Source organism: Puma concolor, chromosome A1 (assembly GCF_028749965.1).
Source record: "Puma concolor isolate L17-30 chromosome A1, mPumCon1.1.hap2, whole genome shotgun sequence".
NCBI classification, from domain to species: Eukaryota; Metazoa; Chordata; class Mammalia; order Carnivora; family Felidae; genus Puma; species Puma concolor.
In genome coordinates this window covers 14,124,806-14,140,240 of record NC_141667.1, presented here as the reverse complement: position 1 = coordinate 14,140,240, position 15,435 = coordinate 14,124,806, and the positions used below count along the sequence as shown (strand labels likewise).

Sequence of the window (15,435 nt, the reverse complement as noted above, 5' to 3'; positions counted from 1 at the left end):
GATTTACCCACTCTGGGCTTTTGAAACCAGTTAAGCGTCCTGGCAACATGTTCAAGGTATCATAGCTATACCTGGAGGATGTTTCTAAACCACGTAGTTCTGTGTTCTACCAACTCCTGTCCAAGGCGCCACTGTCAGCTTGTTTTGCGATGATGGCCTCTTTGAAACAAGCGTGTAAGTCGCTGACACAGAGCATGAAGTAAAGAAACCTGGTTCTTTCACCACTTTATGGTGAATGTGCTTTACAAAGACTTTCAGAAGCGCCTCGGTGGCTGAGTTGGTTAAGTGCCCGACTCTTGATTTCAGCTCAGGTCATGACCTCACAGTTCCTGACTTCGAGCCACGCTGGGGCTGTGCAATGACAGTGTGGAGCCTGCTTGAGATTCTCTCTCTCTCTCTCTCTCTCTCTCTCTCTCTCTCTCACTGGCTTCCTCCCCCACTCGTGCTATCTAAATAAATAAATAAAACGGATTTTAAAAAAAGACATGCAGAATATGTGAGGCCGTGTTGTAAGTGTCTGACAATTTCACTTAATCCTTACAAAAACTCTAAATTGTAATCCCCATTTTAGAGATTGAGGCACAGAAGCGAAGCAATTTGCCAAAGGCCACACAGCTCGTAAAACGGTTGAGACAAGATTCTTCAGCCAGTGAATCTGGCCCCGAAGTCCAATTCTACCACACCTAGCCCTCCAAATCATGCTTTTCTAAATACCATAGTCCCTACACAAGGTACAAACAATGGCTGAAATCTATTTATTTCAAAGAGAAGTTTAAAAAACACACCAATGAAACCCAGTCCTCTCTAAAATGAAGGGGAAAAGTCAATTCAGAAACAAGTTCACAAAATGTTTAAGTGATAAGAAGGAAATATTGCGTAAATGCTTTGCCTGCCCCACTAAACGCCATTTTTCTCTATTATCTTGAGAGGTTTCCTTATGCCCTGGGCCCCTGTTTGTGCTTTTGCAGATGGTTTCTATTTCTAAATCTCTAAAGCTTTCAGGAATTTATTCCTAGACTTTGAAACCTGCCCACTTGCAAACCTCCCCTCACCAACGGCCTTGGCACGTCAAAAAAACTCTCTACTGCCTTTGGAAAGCCTGATTTTTAAAGCTATTTAAGTTCTCAGGTTGCAGAAGAAGGAAAAGGCACTATGAGTCTCTCTGTGTCCATGCCACCCCATTCCCGACTTCCAGAGGGAAAGACAGAATGCGGTTTAATCAATGTCAAGGCTTGTGTCTTCTCATATTTACACTTTAACTGTATCCTGGTAAGAATTTGATTCTATGTGGTCACCTCTTACTCTTGATAAGGTTCGCTGGACAATCTTCTCATAGGACACTTACCTAGATGTCTGTCTTTAATAGTGGTGTAGGGAATGGTATTTAGCAAAAAACCTTCCTTTGGCTGGCTGGGAGCTTCCGTGGTTTTAGAAATACCCCTGTATTTTCTCAAAAGAATTTAAATGCCACCTCTTGAGTTATATAAGCAGCCATGGGAAATTCAATGAGCGTGGCTACCCTGGCTTAATTCAACCCACTTTGGGGCAAATTCCCAGGGTCTCATTAAATCTCAAATATGTACATGTATGAAGACAGTAGTTGGGAATTATGATATTTGAGCAACTTTGAAATTGAAATATCCAATTTCTAACTGAATACACTGAACCCCTCAGGTCTTGATTAATCAGCATGGAACAAAAATACAGCTCGATATACAGAAATTAATTAGGGATGCCAATCGCATGGACTGTGTTGCAACTGCAGACTGAGAGGTCAAGAAGCCACAAAGAGCCAGCCACCGTGCCTGTGCGCTTTTTAGACTTACGTGTGGTCCTTATTGTGGCAAGAAAAATAAGAATTATCATCCCAATTTTACAATTGAAGAAAGTGAAATTCAGAGAGGCTTGAAAAATTTGCCCACAGTGGTTTAACCAGTGTCTAGAGATTTTTCAAACCCAGTTACTTTCCACTGTGTCTTAGGAAGCCTCCCCCAAATGCACTGTTTTCTCTTAATAAATAAATAATAAATAAATAAATAAATAAATAAATAAATAACAATTCTGACTATTCACAACCTCAAAGCTATCTCCTGATTATTTACCTACCATAATTAAGCCAAAGAGTAAAGTTCATGTTGTATGGGGTTATCTAAAGAACTGGGATAAATGGAAAGGATCCAGTTGAGTCGAGAAAACTTGATGAGATGAGAGATTCTGCACCCAATTTCCCAAGAACTTCAACTTGTCTATACACTCAGTGTTCCCTTAGCAGTTACCTGGCTTCCAGTTCACCGGCTAAAACGATCATGAAGAAGATGTCAACCTTTTGATAAAGAAAGTGTAAAATGAGGTCAACTACATGGAAGAAAGAGGAAGGCCCAAGCGAATCAGAGCATTTCTTTCAACAGAACCAGACACCAAAAGCAATTACTTCTGACACACAATAGTTGACAGGCCTTTGGGGGATGTTTTTCAAAACCAAATTGTACAAGAGATCAGAAAAAGAAGCCAGAACAAGTTTACAAATCCTTTATTTAGTAAGCATTGTTTATTACAACTTTTAATGTTCACTAATGCTCCATGTGAGTTCGTAAGCCTGTAAATGAACATCTCAATTTAAGATGTTCAATTCAATTCATTGGTTTTACCCTGCTAGGCACTGGGAATGGGCTTCTTCGGACACTAGCTAGGCTCTCCCTTTTACCTACGTATTCAGAAAGACCAAAAATGGATCATTTTCCAAACGTCAGTATGAAGCACTGTACAATAACTAAACTAGTTTAGTTTCATTTAATAAGATTTTATTTTATAGCACGTGTACATATATATACATATGTGTATATGTGTGTGTGTGTATATGCATATACACATGTGCATATACAGGACACCGCAATTGCTTTAAAAATTAGGTTTGGATTTTGCAAGTTTTTGCAAAACGACGGTGAATAACACAGGCATCCATTTTACAGTGACCAAATCTCCCCCAAACGTAGTGAGTTTTTCATACTCTACTTATCGTGACCGTGGAATAAAAATGGTTTTTAAATTGTTCTTAATGTGAATTTGTTTTCAAAAACACAAAAGCCAAAGAGAACACATCACATCTTAGACTATAACATGGTTTGTTCTGGCAAATCCAGTAAGATTAGGAAGATGCCTCCAAGGACAGAGTGGAAGCCCTCAGGGCTCTCGCAGTGGATATTCAAATTAGGGTGACCCAGCAGGAGAGAAGGTTCTCCCCAGCATGCCATAATGAGAGGATGAGCAAAGTTAAAGACAAAAATGCCACTGTCTGCTATGGTTATTGTTGGCGCATTTTGTCCAAAGGCCCATTAGCTCCTTTTCTCCACCTGCTAAGGACTGCCAAAAAAACTAGCCGGATAAAAGAATAAGGTAACTGATTATTTTTTCAAATTCAGCTTAAAAATGATCTCGCTGAAAAACCCATGACTCACTGAATTGGGGGCATACTGGAATACACTTGCTATCAAATCCCATCTATATTCTAACTCACCTCTCCCTCAAAAACATAACCTTAAGGAAAAAAGAAAAGGAAAAAAAAAAAAAAAGATAGCCCTCTAAACCATAATAAGCTGCTCAATACTAAAGACTAGAGACAGTACGAGCCCTATCAAGTACACACCCTCATCTATTAAATGTGGTCAATATCAATATCCTTTTATTAAAAGGAACAAAAGAGAAGACTTCCATCTTCCTGCCACATGCTGTCCCATCAGGGTGTACTAAGAATACTTAAACATAAATTCTTTTAAGTATAACGGGCTATTGCAAAAATACAGTATTTAGCTATTTTATATCCATAAGTCACCTTTTGGATGGTAGAATAAAGAAGCCCAAAAAGAAATCTAAATGACCATAATCTGGTTATTACATCATTGTTAAGAAAATCGGCACCAAAGGTATATGTATCATGGCTTCTGCTGGAAATTGACCAAAAAAAAAAAAAAAAAAAAAAAAAAAAAGGAAGCATTATGAATTCAATCGACCATCTTCACCCCTGCAGCCCCAGTAGCCTTCTTCCTTCTTCCTGCCCTATCAGTGATCTGCATCTCTGTGGGGTTGGCCTTTTGGGGTCCCTAGTAAAACAATGAGGCAGGAATCAAGAGAAATCACAGGGTTAGGATTCTGACAAGGTAACCATTTTCTCTGCCTTGGGTTTTGTAGGCCATCTTGTTCCTATAAACGCCAGAATGTCTTAATTTCTCCCAAGTAGTGACACTAGGGGCAGATAGCCACTGTTAGTTTTGAGGCCAATGTCCCTTAATGAAAGGACCAGCAGCAAAAATCTGTCAAATGGTTAATTGATGCAAATCGGGGGCCACCATCACTGCGGTGCAATATGTTGCAGAAAAGAGAACAATGGACAGTACTAGAAAGGAAAAGAGCAGTATTCGGTCATTAAAATATTTAATCCACAGTTTGCTCTCATCACCAAGGATAATCTTTACTTTTCGTCAACTGAGATCGCTAAGAAAGCAAAAGATGAAAGATAACCTGGAAAAGAAGAAACATACACACAGAGGGGATAAAAGAAAAACTGTCATTTGGGTCCAAGGATTTCACGCAACATTTAGGGCAAACGCCTTTGTTCCTCGGCTTCGGAAGGGAGTGGGTGGGTGGGTGATGGAGAGATCAGATGGGGCTGCCGGGGCCCTCCACACCCTGCTCTCCGGCGCATGCGCGAGGCCAAGACAAAGGAATAGGTAATTACAGTCCCGATTCATTCATTTTGCCCGCAGTACCAAGGATCTGCTAGCCCTGGCTGGAATCCCGGGGAGGCCGATCCACACCCCTACAGCAAAACGACCACCTCGATGCTACTGTAGGATTTTAACCCGCGAGGTAGTGGCCTCGAGGGAGATCGAGGTGTGTCAACCCCGTTCAAAGGCACTAAAATTGCACCCCTGAGCGCTGTGCTGATTTCAGCAGGGTGAAAATTACACAGGCACAGGCTGTCCAAGGAGTTCGTTTCAAGGCGGAAATGTCTCTGGGGAAGCAGATAAGGAGCTCAGCCGAGCATTCGATGAATATTCATGAAAGAATGCGGTTTGTAGCCGCGCGCTGTGTGTGCGGTCGCATCCAGGGACTCCGCATTTTTTTTTTTATTTGTCGGGGGAGGGGGAGGGGGGGGCGTGGGGACGGAGACCGGAACCGGGCGTCGGGTTTCAGCGTTAGCGCTTTCGGCAAGACCTGCTGAACCCCAAACCTTGGCTCACAGCGGAGCCGGGCCGTGGGGGGACCGCGCGCTGTCAGGTCCGCGCTCACACTCTCCCGGCCCGGGCCGCGAGGGTGGAGGCGAGGCGCCCCGGGCATCTCTGCACCGAAGCCTCGCAAAAAAATAAAATGCTCCGAGATGGCCCACAGGTTAGCGGGAAGGCAGTTCGGCCACGTCCGAGGCGGGGGGGAGGCTTTGATCCGCTCAGAGGTGCTTCGGCGGGCACGTTGTCGTGTGAACCTCGCATTCCTTGGCCACCGCAGGCCAGGATTCAGGAGTCCCCCGGGGTCAAGGAAACCCATTTGCTGACCCAAAGAGCCACCTCCTTCCTTGGGATCACACCAGATCCCCGTGTTCTTTCTCCCCCTACTCCCGCCCCACCCCACCCCCACCCTCCATCTCTCGCTGCTGCGCCCCTCTCTCCCAGCGCTCCCTCCCGGGCTGCGACTGGTTCCGATGACAGATACGCTCCCTTCCGCCCCACAAAACCGTCTCCTCCGGACTCGGTGCGTTTAAAGGGTTTCCCATTCGGCAATTTCCTCCTTCACGAGCAGCTGGCTCCCGCTCGCTACCCACCCCGCATCTCCCGTCTACCAGACTCGCCACCCCCGCACCTTCCCACCCCGCGAGAGGCTGAAGCCACCCACTTCGGGGGGCCCCCCCATCACCCCACATCCCCGAAGTGCGACGGGAACCTCGCGGAGGGTCCCCCGCGCTGGGCGCCGTCTAACGAGGCCCGCGGCGCCCCACGCCCCCGGCCGCGGCGCCGAGAGAACAAAGGGCCTCGAGGTGGGGCGGGGGCGAACGGAGGCCCCCGGGCTGCCGGCGCCCCGGGTCCGCGGGGGCGGCGGGGCCGCCGGGGCGCGCCTCCTTACCGGCTCTGGGTGCCTGTGCCGGCCCTGGGTGAGCGCGGTGCCGCCGAGGGGCCCGGGTCGCAGGCGTCGTCCGGCCGGTGCCTGGCCGCTGGCGGAGGCTCTCTCCCCGGCTCGACGGCGGAGCCCGGAGCGAGGAGCGAGTTGGAGCGCTGCCGCCGCCGCCGTCGCCGCTGCCGCTACTGCCGCCGCCGCCGCCGCTGCAGCCTCTGCATTTCTCGCGCTCGCGCTCCCCCTCCCCTTCCTGCCCAGCGCCCTCCCCCGGCGCGTCCGCCCGCCCAGCCTCCCTCCTCCCGCGTACCCCGCCCGCCTCCCTCCCCTCCCTTCCCCTCCATCCCGGGCCCCGCCCGCCTCCCCTCACCTCCCCTCCACCCCGTCCCCTCCCCGCGTCCCGGTGGTCCCCTTTCCCCTTCTCCTCCCCTCCATCCCGCTGTCCCTCCTGCCAGTCTCCATCTGCCCTGCACGCGGGCTTCCCACTCCCTCCCCACCTCCCTCACCCTACCCTACCCTCCTCTCCTTTGCCGCGCCCCCCCCCCCCAACTACCACACCCCGCGCCGCCTCCCCTCCCCCGCCGCGCCGGGGCTGTCTGCGGGCACCTCTCTCTCTCTCTTCTCCTCTTTTCTCTCTCTCTGTCTCTCTCAGTCCTTTGGAATGGGTGGATAGGAAGTGCTCGGGCTCTCGCTCAGACTTCAGGGGCTGCGTGGCGGTGGTGAATGACGCCCCCTGCCACCTGCTACCCTTCTCAGCACCCCAATCCCGCTCGCGCGCGACGTCCGCCTGGGATTCCGATACCTGGACGGGCAGTGAGGTTGGGGGTGACCTGCCGAACCCCCTCAGCCCATCGAGACAGAGGTCCTCGGGGTTGAGGGAGGCTGCCAACGGCAGGCAAGTCCGGGCGGCGCCCCCCGAGGACCGGGCGCGCTGGGCGAGGCGGCTCCTTCGCACGCTGGGCTGAGCCCGGAGCTCCGCGGCTGGGGACTAGCGACGCCGCCGAGGTCCGCCTTGGGGGGGTTGGGCACCGTCGTCCCTGCGACCGTGCTCTCGGGACTTGGGAGAGGAAGGAGAAAGGACAAGAGCCCGAGGGAAGGAACCGTCGGTGTTTTCATGTCTGTTCTTTAAAAGAGGCAACCAGTTCTCGGCAAGACTGGGTTAGCCGAGGCAACCGGTGCAGTGCTGCCTAGAAGCGCACAGGTCAAAGCCACGGCCAAGCCGTGTCGGGGTGCCCTGAGGCACCGCCACTTTCACACCGGGACATAAAATAACCACCAGCGTGGGGAGGTATGCCCACCTTGCTTCTCTGTTGGCCAGAAGCAAATGCAAAACATAACGGGACAACGCTTACAACCGCAGCTCTTTCATTAGACAAAAGCCAATTTTACCTTCCCGCAACCATCCGAACCTTTGGAACTTTTATTTGCGGCATTGTGGCGCCCTCTGGCTGTGCTCGGATTGCTTTCACGTTTGCCCACCTCCCGGTAGAGCGAAGGATGGAGCTGGGAGTTGTCCTTGAAGGTGGATCTGCCCTCCCGACCCTTGCCTGGATTTGGGGGTTGGGTTGTCCTCCAAAATCGAGGCGACAAAATGCAACCGTATCTTCAAAGGGAGGACGCCAAAGGCAAGTGCATCTGCATTCGACTGGGGAAAGGTAAGTCCGGGTAACAGGGAAAAAAACTTGTTAGAACTTAACTATATTTAAATTAAGCAGGGTGTCAATGTCGACCCAATACTATAGGTCGCTAGAGGCTATGCACGTAACCGCTAGACAACGGTACTGCCCAGGTAGTTATGGTTCATACGCGGCCACAACAGATAAAACAGTGCAAGCTGGAAATGTTCGCATTTTAACCAAAGGGCGGTAAGAAAAAGTGGCGATTTTGTTTCTATGTGTTTTTTTTTCCTTGCTTTCCTTTTTTCTTTTTCTTTTCTTTTTTTCTTTTTTTTTTTTTTTTCTTGCCATTGAAGTGAAATAGCAAAGAAGTAACTATAGTTCAAGAACGGGGTGGAGCGGATTACAACTAGGGTTGCCTCCAAAGCATTTTATATATTTGAACATTTATGTTCAATAATTGAGTATGTTCAACCTATGCCCCTTATTCCAGAACATCATCTATGAGGCCGTATGCAGGGTTTCTCAACCTCCTGTTTGAGATGGGTAATTTTTTGTTTTGGATGGGGGACAGGGCTGTCCTGTGCTCTATTGGATGTTTAGCATTATTGCTGGCCTCTACCCACTAGTTACCAGTAGTGAGTGCACACACACACACACACACACACACACACACACCCACCCTCTACCACCACCACCAACATACCATCAGTTGTGACAACCAAAAATGTCTCCAGATGTCTCCAAATGTCCCCTGGGAGGCAAAAGTCACTCCAGGTTGAAAACTGTGTGGCCATGGACTTTCAAGTCCTCTTAAGCAAGCCTCTAAGTTTTCACTTTATCGAATCCGATGAGCATTTGCAATTTTACACTCAAGGCATTTGCTGAGTGTATTTGTCAAGACATCTGAATAGTTATTTCATTAACATTCAGTTTTAACTCTGTGATCTTTCAGACATGTAAATAAGTCATCTGAAAATTAGTAAATATACGTTCCTATTGTGTTTGCGTGAGAGGCCTCTGAATGTTACCTTCTTTCTGTTTTCTCTTTTGCCAATGTTTCCCAAAATAGACAACGCAGAAAATAACATTTGTTACCGTCAGTGCTTCTAGCTAAATTTTCATGATGGGAAAAAACAAGCCTTTCAAAGGTGCAATTGGAGAAAAGATCACAGGTTGCCATAGAAATGGGAGGCAAGGGGGCACCTGGGTGGCTCAGTGGGTTAAGCATTTGACTCTTGAATTAAGCTCAGGTCATGATCTCACTGTACATGGGATGGAGCCCCGAGTCGGGCTCTGCGCTGACGAGTAGAGCCTGCTTGGGATTCTCTCTCCCTCTCCCTCTGTCCCTCCTCCCGTTGCGCATGCTGTCTCTCCAAATAAATAAATACACATTAAAAGAAAAAGAAAGAAATAGGCAAAAACGTACGCCAATGAGACTTTGGGTCTCCTCAATTTTGTCTTCCATTATATCCAATTTGTTGATGTTTTTAGTTTGATTTTTAGTTGTTCATCTACCATCTGAACATTTTTAGGGTGCGTGCGCTTGAAAACGTTTTCAAAACACACGCTTCAGGAAGCTCTGGAGTTTAGAAAACTATTGTGGATGTCACTCGCTGCTTCGATTATAAACGAATGGATTTGGAGGCATATGTTAAAAGCACATTTTATGACAAATTTAATTACCTGCCAGCATTACACTCGTGAAAACCAGCTTTACTCTCCAAATGGAGTGAATATCTTTTTAATAAACAAAGCTGAACTTCCCGGGGTTGTAAAATGAATCCTAGTGTCGTTTTCAATTGCCTGCATAATTTGCTTCAGTGAAGCATCGCCTGCATCATGAAATTACTCATCCAAAAGATAAATTATTCAGCGACGACTGATTTTTCCTAAAAGACTTACCAAGGAATTGCTTGCAGTGTAATGGACACATTGCCACCGAAATTACTAGTCCGTTTCCAAGAGCCTCAATGCGAGCTCAGCTTTTTCAACTGTATCTAGTGTGTCAGTTGAGGTATCTCCGATTGATTAGTATACAGACCTCATCTCACCTCCAAACCTCACCCACAGCTCCTCGCCCTGGACCCCCAAATCTCCACCTCCCCAAGCCTGACATCGGCCTCGCTTCCCCTTCCTTTTCTCTGGAATAGTAAAAAGGATTAAGATCCCAAATACGATGTGAACCAAGATGAGTGAAGCAAGAGCATGCTGACAGCCAGGCCTGTCACACCAGCCGCCTTTGCTTGACATCTTTTTGGCTAGCTCCTGTCCAAGGCCACGTGTTAACCCAGAGCCTTGGAGGAGAACCACGCGGAGAATTTGATAAATTCAGCTCTACTCATTAAGCTATTGAACGGATAACCAAATTGCGGCAGGTGTTCACAAGGCCTGATCTACAAATTCCAAGCCAAAGGCCAGACAGAGCCAGATCCCATATGACATATGAAAGTGTACAGCTTCCCCCCACCCCGAAGTATATTTGTGACTTAAAAAAAAAAATGAATGCTTATTTATTTTTGAGAGAGAGAGAGAGAGAGAGCACAAGCCGGGGAGGGCAGAGAGAGAGGAATCCGAAGCAGGCTCCAGGCTCCGAGCTGTCAGCACCGAGCCCGAAGGCGGAGCTCGAACTCACGAACTGTGAGATCGTGACCCGAGCTGGAGTCGGACGCTTAACCCACCGAGCCACCCAGGCGCCCCCGTGTCGTTATGATTTTCGATCGAAGGAAAATATTGAAATCGGTACATTTATTTCGTCTTTCTCCCTGCCTCACTTCCCCCACCCTGCGATTATCACCACCTCAGCATTCACAGATCCAAGTGAAAAGACTTCCTTTGTTCCAATCGGTGGCTCTCAGGCAGGTGCTCTTTGACTTCCCAGAGCACAGCCTGCAACATCTAGAGGCATTTGGGGAAAGAAGATCGAAGTGGGGGGGGGGGAGTGCTACTGGTATCTAATGGGTAAAAATGAGCATTGCTGCTAAGCATCCTGCAGCACACGCAGAACAGCCCTGCAGTCAGCAATTATCCAGTCTAAAATGCCCATAATAATGAGGTTGAGAAACCTTGGTGTAAAAGCGCATGAAGTCGGAAAAGATGTGTTTTGAGAGCACGTGCTGCCAGGGGAACTGCCTCTTGCCGTGTGTGTGGTTCAGGGTGTCTCGCAGGCAGTGGGTCTGGAGCTGTAAAATTCTGCTCTTAGCAGGGGCCCTGAGCCCTTCACCGACCCCCTTCCTTGACTATGACATGAGTCTGAGCGGTGACTTCAAGAGCGGCGCCAAAGATTGACATCAGGGATTTTTGAATTCCACCCTCTGTTACTACCTGCCGAGTAACTGGAAGAGAAACAGCTTAGCCTCACTTCCCAATTTGTTTCCTCTTTGTGTCCTGTAAAACGATAGCCGGGAAACCTGAGCAACCCTGGATGTGCTAACAAAGCATGGGACTCCAAGTGGAAGGAGCAAGCTGGCCTCGGCAAGACGCTAGGAACACGTTTGCCCAGGAGAAAAAGCAGGGCAAAACAACAACAACAACAAAAACAATCTCATGCTCTGCCTGAACAGTTCCCCTTTTCAACTCCCTTCTCCCTTTCTTTCACTGTAATTTCCGCACCTCCCCGCCCCCCGCCACATTGGCCCCCAAATACTTTTCTACTCACCAGCATTTTCTATTAAGGAAATACACCAAACCAACGATAAAGGGTGTGTGCCTCACTCACCAGCGAGGGCTTTTTCTAGCCGGTGCCTACCCCTTTCTATAGCCTTGAGGCCTGGGATTAAACACAGGGACCTCCAATCTTAGGAAAACAGTCCTTAATTCTTTGGCTGCCCTTCCGCCCAAATCGCCTGTTAAACCCTTCAAAGAACAAGTTGCTTTTAAATGACATAAAGAATGTCGTAGAACAATTATTCGCATGGCTCCACTTTTGAACAAATGAGACCGAAGAGGTTCTGGTGTTAAATAACACGAGCTTGAAGTCTCGCCCATTCCTTGTTGCTACCTGCCTTTACTCTCAGATCAGCCCCTACTGGTAATTAAAATATTTTTGCTTTAACTCCGAAGCCAGGAATGGTGCCCAAAATAAATTGCTAAGTGTAACAGTAAATTGCCAAACAGAATGCAGAGGACGAACATTTTTTTGTTATAAATTAATTAAGGGATGCTGCCTCCCCTGCCTCTCCAAGCACAAATGCTGTCCAAATTCCAATATCTAGCCAACTCTGCTCTTTGGAGATACACACCCTAAGACCCCCAAATAGACGCCATGACCCTCCTGTGTCTCTAGCCCAGGAATCTCCTACTCAGATAAGGTCAGCTCCATGTCAGAAAGAATGATTTCAGAGCCAGAGTATTTGGCACAAAGCATCATGGTCCCCATCTGAAAGCATCCAAAAGGACTTGGAACAAAAAAGGAAATTTCATTGTAATCGAAATATTCATTTGATCAAAACCGAACACAAGGAAGGGTGTGAAAGATGCTAAGAACTACTTCTCAGGTGCCAAAGCAAGTTGCTGACTAGCACCTGTGGGGTTGTGCATTATGGTAGAAATAAATATATGGGGAAATGTCCACGGGGTTTTAGCCCAGACTGTTACCAGTGGCTGTCACCGGGAATTGGTGTCATTCCAGAGGTGGGGTGGAGGGCTGCTTGGCTCTCTGACACCATATTATCAAGTTCTATGTTGAATGAATATTTTTGCAATGACCGCTCATTATTTTGGGACTCAGAATATATAATTTTGACCAGTGTTCGAGAGACCTGTTCTGGGCTGAGACATCACCACTTGGAGACTGCCTTCCCATCAGCTTTCCTGCTGTATGCTTTTTAACCCCATACTTCTGCTGCTTGAATCTTCCTGTTTCTTACCTTTACATTGGTGGCCTAATTGACATGAAGCATGTGCCCTGGCACATTCTTAATAGCCCTGGCACTCCTCTTTCAGCTGCTGGCCCAGGCGTCTGGGCGACCTCACCCCAGCCCACCTCTAGGGCAAAAAACCCCCCTCCCCAGCTTTCGAGGTGATTGTAGAAAGATGTTCGCCTATAGTTCGCCTCCACTATGCCATCCACATATTAACTTACTTTGGGAGTTGATGGACCGATGATCACACGCAAAGCTCTGTTTTCTATATAATGTGTTTTCCTAAATGTCTTCCTTGGTATATCTGAGTGATTTTCTACTCAACGGCATTGCTGCGGGTTCAAAAATCACCTTACGCATCATATCTTCTACTGGAGACCAGTTCTGTTCCTTTCTGTTTTTTATTCCCAATAATGCTGCGGTGACAGCTTTCAACACATGGTTCTCATATTTTGAAGTATTTTCCCAGTTTACATTTCTAGAAATGGGATCCATCAATCACTGTTATGCTGATGTTTATGGTTTTGCCCTCCACATCCACGAGATTAAACAAAATCAGTGCAACCAAAATAAACTAAGAGAACTCGTTTCCCCAGAGATTCCGACCCCAACACATTCTACAACTTCTCAGAGGTGCCAATGTCTTTAAGTTGCATACATTTAATTACGGACCGGATCAGACTTTTTTTTTTTTTCTAGTGCTGATTCACTGTATGGGTTTCACTTGATGTCACAGTCTGTCTCCTATGAAAAAGGGTTAATATCAATTCTACTGACTAAAGTCTTCTGTTCATCCCTTTGTCACTTTTTAATGGGAAAGTTGGTTCCATTCTTCGACGTTCTCTTCGAACCTGTTGGACTCTGCGAGACTAGCGCGGGCAGCACATCTTAGTGGCTCTGCAGACAAGCTTGATTTTTAGATACTAATGGTTTCAAGTCCCAACTGCCTCTGCTTTCTGGGTTTTAGCACAGATCTTCATCTCTTTTAGCCTTAGTCTTTTCATCTGGGAAATGGAAATATTTCCAGTTGCACTGGGTTGTGCTGAAGTTTATACAATTTTTTATTAATGTTTATTTTTTAATGTTTATTTATTTATTATTATTTTTAATATGAAATTTCTTGTCAAATTGGTTTCCAGACAACACCCAGTGCTCATCCCAACAGGTGCCCTCCTCAATGCCCATCCCTTCCCTCCCATCCCCCGAGAATAAATAAACCGAGAATTAATAAATAAATAATAAATAAAAATAAACCGAGAATAAATCCTCAGTTTATTCTCAGTGTTTAAGAGTCTTTTATGGTTTGCCTCCCTTCCTCTCTAACCTTTTGTTTTCCCCTTCCCCTCCACTGTGGACTTCCGTTAAGTTTCTCAGGATCCACATAAGAGTGACAACATATGGTATCTGTCTTTCTCTGGCTGACTTACTTCACTTAGCATAACACTCTCCAGTTCCATCCCCATGGCGACAAAAGGCCAGATTGCATTCTTTCTCATCGCCAAGTAGTATTCCGTTGCATATACAAACCACAACTTCTTTATACAAGAGACTTTAAATCCCTCAGGCAGTTCATAAAACACACTCAGAAAAATGTGTTCTAAAGGGGCTGATTTTATAGCGCCACCAAGAGGGCCATCAAGGAAGGGATAAAAAACAGGAGTCAACAGGATGGGAGGGCACACGTCACTGGAATGGGAAAACCTGTGGCACACGGTCTGTCGCTTTGTTTGCACGAGAAACTTAGCTCGAAGCTTCCTGGCAGCCAAGAAAAGAAGGTCAAGACGCCATGAACTATTAACTCTCCTCTAATAAAGGAAAGGTTTCCAGGGTGTGCGGAGCGACGGATCTTCCTAGCAAACGTTTCAGAGGAATGGATCGATGTATCCCGCGACGGAAAGGCTCGTGGATTGTGTAAAGGACAATTTTGCAATAACGACGTTTACTGGAAACACAGACATTTTCTCATGAGGTCATTTATGACGTCAACCAGCAAACGCCACGAGCCATCAAATCCTAACTCTGGAAAGGAAGCTCGTGAGTTTTACAATTCATATCATACTTCTGGATCTGGAAAGCTATCATAATTATACAGCGATTTTACGAGAAGGGAAAAATAAGGTGGTGCAGGCAGACCATTTGGGCTGGAGCCTAGAGTGAGATTTTTCCGCGCGGGCGGCGCCAGGAGGGAAGCATCGGGACGCCTTTCCGTGGTCCGAGTAGACTGTCCCCCGGGGAGAGAAGGCCTACTGAAAACACACGGCCACCCCTCCCCCAGACTCTGCCGCAACCTCTCCCCGGGAGTCTGAAGCAGAGGTTTTGAACACGGAGACCCTAGAGTCCCAGGGGATTGGGGGACAGCCATCACGCAATTCTTCACCCCTCTCTCTAGCTGCTTCTGCATTTTGGTGTGAACTTTAAATTTAAACACACACTGCGGCGCCAAAATTGACTTCTCCCGTATTGCATTGCCAGAAAAGTAATAAATATTTATATTCTGGGGCGCCTGGGTGGCTCAGTCAGCTAAGCGTCATACTCTTGGTTTGCGCTCAGGTCATGATCTCACGGTCTGTGGGTTCGAGCCCCGCATCGGGCTCTGGGCTGACCGCTCAGAGCCTGGAGCCTGTTTCCGATTCTGTGTCTCCCTCTCTCTCTGCCCCTCCCCTGCTCATGCTCTGTCTCTCTCTGTCTCAAAAATAAATAAATGTTAAAAAAAAATTAAAAAAATAAAAAAATAAATAAATACAACCAAGAAATATTTATATTCTAAGGTTTCATCTTCCTTTTTTAGACTTAGCTTGTATTTTGACCCAGGCAAAGGGGTCTCCCATGTCCGCCAAAGGGGGCGCCTTGGGATTCTG

General features: G+C 47.2%; 1 protein-coding gene and 1 long non-coding RNA gene across 3 annotated transcripts in view; one reads left to right on the top strand and one right to left on the bottom strand.

The window, feature by feature from the left end:
• Positions 1 to 7,049, bottom strand: part of BASP1 (brain abundant membrane attached signal protein 1) — a 56,871-nt gene extending 49,822 nt beyond the window's left edge. The window contains exon 1 of one of the 2 annotated variants that reach the window (XM_086676362.1): positions 6,902 to 7,049. The gene's annotated coding sequence lies outside the window, so the exon portion shown is untranslated. Of the gene's footprint in view, positions 1 to 6,111; positions 6,317 to 6,901 lie in introns of those variants that run through there. The other variant, XM_086676360.1, reaches the window with a different exon arrangement.
• On the top strand, positions 7,031 to 15,077 carry LOC147584033 (uncharacterized). Its single transcript, XR_015240562.1, has 2 exons — positions 7,031 to 7,764; positions 14,322 to 15,077. It is a non-coding gene; the product is annotated as an uncharacterized LOC147584033 (long non-coding RNA).
• The last annotated feature ends 358 nt before the right edge of the window (positions 15,078 to 15,435 follow it).